Below are 6000 nucleotides of genomic sequence, written 5' to 3' on the forward strand. Positions count from 1 at the left end.
AGAACTTCAGGATATACTACCCAAAGAAATCCTGTTTTTAAAAAAACAAACGTATATACAAACAACCATGCAAAATACAAACAAAAGTAAATACAAATAAATAAATAAGGAAAAGCATTAACATATAGGCCTTGTGCTCTGGAACATTTTGGGATTTCATTGCATGGTAAGAACATGCTCTGAGATTTTGGGCCCCCCTATTCACTTCCTTGCATAGCCAGTATTTCCCTGACTGCCTTTTCCATGACGTTGATGCTTTAAATTTTTTTTGTACATTCCAATCTTTTGACCCAAAGGAAAAAAACAGAACTTCAGGGTAGGAGCAGGGCCCAGGTAGATTCAAGCTCAGAAACCCCGAATAGGGTTTATAGGAAATCTCAAAGTTGAGGGATGAGACAAAAGCCTATGTTTCAATGTATCCATTTTCTACTAATATAATTAAAGCACACCAACAAAGGAATTTAATTACTTATAGGATGGATAAAATAGACATACATGCCTGGAGTACCCCACTTAGGAATCACAGTTCAAGCAACACTTGAACATCAAAAAAAATTTTCTTACCCAAGGTCATGAAATAGCCTCCATTCACTATAGTAAATACTCTAATTCTCAAGATCACACAGACTGCTAAGAGCCCCACAGTGGTCATTCTCTAGTGATGATCCAAAGACACTAAACGAGACTTGAGTCTTCATCTTGCCTGCTATTGCTTGCAGGGCCAGGAAATAATTCCATCAACGTCATGATGTTCATGAAAGCAATAATGTCACTCACATGGACGTTGAGATTATTTCTTTTATTTCATGTGTAATGGTGTCTTTCTTAAATGTACGCCAGTAATCTAAAGTGTGCTTGGTTCACTGGGAGGCCAGAAAATGATATTGTATCCCCTAGAACTGGATTCACAGACTGTTGGGAGCCACCATGGGGATGCTGGGAATCAAATGTGGTTCTCTGGGAAAGAAGTCTGTGCTCTTAACTGCTAAGCCAGCAATCCCTTAATCACATTAAAATTTTAATAAAGTAAACAATAAAATTCACAAATATGTTCTTCAGGAGTCTGCCAAATTGGATCTCTCTAAACATGATCATCAAAGATGTTCTTCATATGACAGGGACTGTTTTCACTAATCTTAGTCGTGATGTAAGCAGCCTCCATCCTGGGGAGTTCCAAAGTGCCCCCTTGAAAAATATTATCACAGCTGGGCGTGTTGACAGTTTAACCCCACATGAGGAATGGAGGAAGGTAAAATGTTCTCAGCCATTGTGGGTCAGCCCAGAGAGGAATGTCTGCAGAGAAAGCCTGTTTCCCAAGACAGCCTGTCTCCCTTGGGCAAACAATTTGAGAAGGGAGAGCCTGCAGACCAGGGTTTAGCACAGGAAGCTGCCTCAACTTCCTGTTGCCAAGACCCTTGGAGCCCTATAAAGAGCCCTGTGAAGGGCAGCTTTCTTCCAGTGCACACCTTCTCTGCACAGCAGGAAAGTAGGTGAAACTTGCTGTATGTGCTAACGACCTGCGTTGTCTGTTGAGGTCAGACTCTGGTCTATTTCCAGCCAATAGAACACGAATGAAAATACTATTTTTTCCCCAAGATATTCATCCAGTAAAATGACTAACTACTGAGTAAGTATCATAATTTCTTCCGCTTGGAGAAGCACCCTAGACTAGCAAAGCAAACAACAATCCAATCTCAAGCCCATGATCCACTTCACTCCACAATCCAAGGACAAGCCTGAGAGAGTTTTTTGAAAACTCCAATTTTTGCTTCAAAAACAGATAGAGAAAGAAAAAAAAATCTAACTTAAAATTTGCATCTTCTATCACTGGGAATTTTGACCCACTCTCACAGAGGGAACAATCCAGTCCTCTCACATAATCATTTTTAAAAGGACAGAATACACACACAATGTGGAGTTTTGCTTGGGGGAAGCAGTGTAGTGCCAAAGCCTGTGTTTACCTTATGCCAAACATGGCTTGGGGTTCAGTACTAAGAAAACAGAAAATGGCAAAGATGATGACAGGAATACTCTGAAGCAGCACAGACAAGCCTGTAAGGAGACAGGGCACACCTCCCGGGACTCTTCAGACCAAAGACTGGACTCTGTCACCAACCTAGCAGCTCTGCAAGTTCTGAGGAAGCACAGATTCCAGGTGCCTTTTCACCCAAAAAGGTAGTAGCCTTGGCCACAGTAGTTTCCCTGGTACTGTGGAAAGTTGTGGAACAGGGTGGAAGGTCGTGTGCACGGCTCCGGCTTTATCTCCATTCTCAGTGCTTTGGGAAGGATGAAGCCAGCGTAGAACTCTAAGAACTGTGCACATGGGAGGGGGACATCCAGGCAGCTGCTCTACAGCCATAGAAATGTCACAAACACACAAGCCACAATTCCAAGAGTCCAAGGCACTGCTTCTGATGGATCAAGGTGTCTTTTTCACAGGCTTAAAATCGGCAGATGGGGAATGTCATACTGCCTCAGCACTACACAGGATTCAAAGCCAGTGGCAATGATGAGGCTTTCTGAATATCCGCACACCTCAGTGGCCATTTGATGAAGGGACATAACAGCATTCCTGATTAACTAAAGACACATAAAACCTGGATATTCCTGGTTCAAGACCCTAAGGGGAATAAACAAAATAAGCAATAAACCTGGGGTAAAATGAATCCCTAGGTTTGTCCAGACACAAGAACAGAGAGGAACCTGCTATACAAAGGCAGGAATTTGGAATGAGATAAACACATTTGAGGCTTTTTCACACCTTATGCTTCAACCTATCCATTTCCTTTTTTGGTTTGTTTGTTTTGTACTTTGAATCAGCTTCTCTCAATTATGTAGCATTGACTGTCCAGGAACATATAATATAGACCAGGCAAGACTGGAGCTCACATCATCTGCCTCTTCCTCCAGATTGATATATAAAACAAATAGTTAATTCTTTCCTGCAACTCAACCTATCCATTTTCTTAAAAAAAATTTAAAATACCAACTAGAAATACAATTACTGAATGAACAGAAAAATGAAATTACTTTGCAGCAATATTCAACAAAATATTCAAGACATGAAAAGCAAGCCTTAAAAATCAGACAAAGAGGGTCTAGAGATGTGGCTCAGAGGTTAAGAGCACTGGTTGCTCTTCCAGAGGTCCTGAGTTCAATTCTCAGCAACTACATGGTAGCTCATAACCATCTGTAGTGAGATTGGATGCCCTCTTCTGGTGTGCAGGCATGCATGCAGATAGAGCACTCCTATACAGAAAATAAATAAATCATTTAAAACAATTTTTTGACTTTTATTTATTTATTATTTATACAATGTTCTGCCTGCATGTATGCCTGCAGGCCAGAAGAGGGCACCAGATCTCATTACAGATGGTTGTGAGCCACCATGTGGTTGCTGGGAATTGAACTCAGGACCTCTGGAAGAGCAGCCAGTGCTCTTAACCTCTGAGCCATCTCTCCAGCCCTTAAAACAATTTTTTTAAATGAAAGAAAAATACAAAAAATCAGACAAAGAAATTTCTTCTCCCCAAGTCAGAAGATTTCCATTAGTCATTCAGGACTAAGCTTCCCAGTCAGAGTCAGGATCCACAGGGAGCCATCACTGTCAGGGTTTAAACTTAACTTCTTTTTCTAAAACAAAATGCAATTTGTACTAGCAGATAGGTTATTAATATCTTATTGAATCTGGAATGATTGGGGAAAATGTGACTATGTGGCCACAATATTTGGAGACAGGGTAAACTAAGTTTCCTTTAGAATCCAATGGCTATGTTATGTGAAATGTCTGTAAAACAAAAGAAACCACTCTGGATGTCTAGTATTCCCTTCTTTAGATATATTGTATGGGAACATCATCATTAAATAATAAAAAAATCTAAAAGTCTAATACATTCATAATAATTATTATTTAATTGTGATATATAATTCCTTTTATTTTTTTTAATTTTTTTAATTTATTTATTCATCATGTATACCGCAATATGCCTGCAGGCCAGAAGAGGGCACCAGATCTCATTACAGATGGTTGTGAGCCACCATGTGGTCGCTGGGAACTGAACTCAGGACCTCTGGAAGAGCAGTCAGTGCTCTTAACCTCTGAGCCATCTCTCCAGCCCCCTATATTTCCTTTTAAAAGCAGTTGTTATTTGATGATAATTTTTTTTTTTTTTTTTTTGGTTTTTCAAGACAGGGTTTCTCTGTGTAGCTTTGCGCCTTTCCTGGAACTCACTTGGTAGCCCAGGCTGGCCTTGAACTCACAGAGATCCGCCTGGCTCTGCCTCCTGAGTGCTGGGATTAAAGGCGTGCGCCACCACCGCCCGGCCTTTGATGATAATTTTAAAGTCTGTATTCAAGAGATATATACCACGGCCCATGCAACCCCTAAAGGAAATCATCCTAGACCTTACTTCTATCATGCTTACAGTTTTCCTCAGTCACATGACCACATCTTGGACACAGTTTATGCCAAAGAAATGAATTGTCAACCATCAGAATCCCACCAGAGGGATTAATCTGCGTGTTTTCCCTGTCTCTGTGTTTGGTATTATATTCATGTAATCTATTCCCTCAATAAACAAGATCAAAAATTTTAAGATCATGTCAAGAAATGCAATAAATACTGAGGGAGAGCAGAAACTACCTTTATTCATTGATTGTATTGCTGTTGTGGTAGAAAGTCTCCAAATCTACACCGTCATGTCCTCAAAAATGCAAGAGGAGAGAAGAATGAAAGAAGGCTATGGAAATCTACCTTCTTATACCAAAGTTAACATTTTGGATTGTGTCAACTTCAAACAACTGATCACTTATAAAATAATTCCACAAACTTTCAGAGGTTATGATGCCCTGTGGAAGAATTTTCTCAAGTTATTATGTGTTTTAGTTTTCTTTCTGCTGCTGTGATAAATGCTATGACCAAAAGCACCACAGACAGTTTTTTTGTTGTTGTTATTATTGTTATTGTTGGTTTTTTTGGCATACACTTCCAGTCACAACCCATCATTGAAAAATCCATGGCAGTAAAATAAGCAGAAGACATGGAAGAACCTGATTACTGGATTCCCTGCTCACTAGCTCATAATCAGTTAGCTTTCTTATAGGGCCCAGGCTCATCTGCATAGGGATGGTGCTGCCCACTGTAGGCTGAGTCCTCCCATATCAATCAAGACAATCTCTCACAGACATAGCCACAGTCTTATCTGATCAACAAAATTCCTAACTTGAAGTTCCTTCCTCCAAGGTGATGCTAGGTTGTGTCAACTTGACAATCAAAATTAATCAGTACACTATGACACCAAACACATTCATTTCCTGAAGTCCATCTAATTTTCCAAGACAAATTGAATGTGTGACAATTTACTTTGGATACAATAAAGACCATATTCCCAAGCAGTTCAGCACTCACTTCCACCATATTGTCAGTACTCAGTTCCACCAGAAGCAGATCTAAAGGACATGTCTGCTCTGTGTGTCCATTGGGTTATTGTATGACTTCCAGTCATATGCTATGGGACACATATGCCTAAATTGACATTTAGTCTCCCCCTCTCTTTCTCACTCTTTGTGTGTGTGTGTGTGTGTGTGTGTGTGTGTGTGTGTGTGTGTGTGCCTGTGGTGATATATTGTGCACCCTAATAAAGCTTGCCTGAGGATCAGAAGACAGAGCCAGCCACTAGATTAGTTATAGAGGTCAGACAGTGGTGGCACACAACTTTAATCCTAGCACTCAAGAGGCAGAGACCTGTCTGGATCTCTGTGAGTCAAGGCCACCCTGGCCTACATGAGATTGACTCAGTCTAGGAGAGAAAACAGAGCCAGGAAGTGATGGCACCTCTAATCCCAGTACCAGGAAGCACACAAGCATTTAATCCCAGGAAGTAATATGGCAGGGCGGAGAAAGGTATATAAGACGGAAGGAGACGGGAACTAGAGGCTTTGTAGGCTGAGGAGTCCTAGAGGTAAGACATGGCAGTGGCTTGCTCTGCTTCTCTGACCTTT

Source organism: Peromyscus eremicus, unplaced genomic scaffold, assembly GCF_949786415.1.
Source record: "Peromyscus eremicus unplaced genomic scaffold, PerEre_H2_v1 PerEre#2#chr22_unloc_1, whole genome shotgun sequence".
In the NCBI taxonomy this organism is placed as follows: Eukaryota; Metazoa; Chordata; class Mammalia; order Rodentia; family Cricetidae; genus Peromyscus; species Peromyscus eremicus.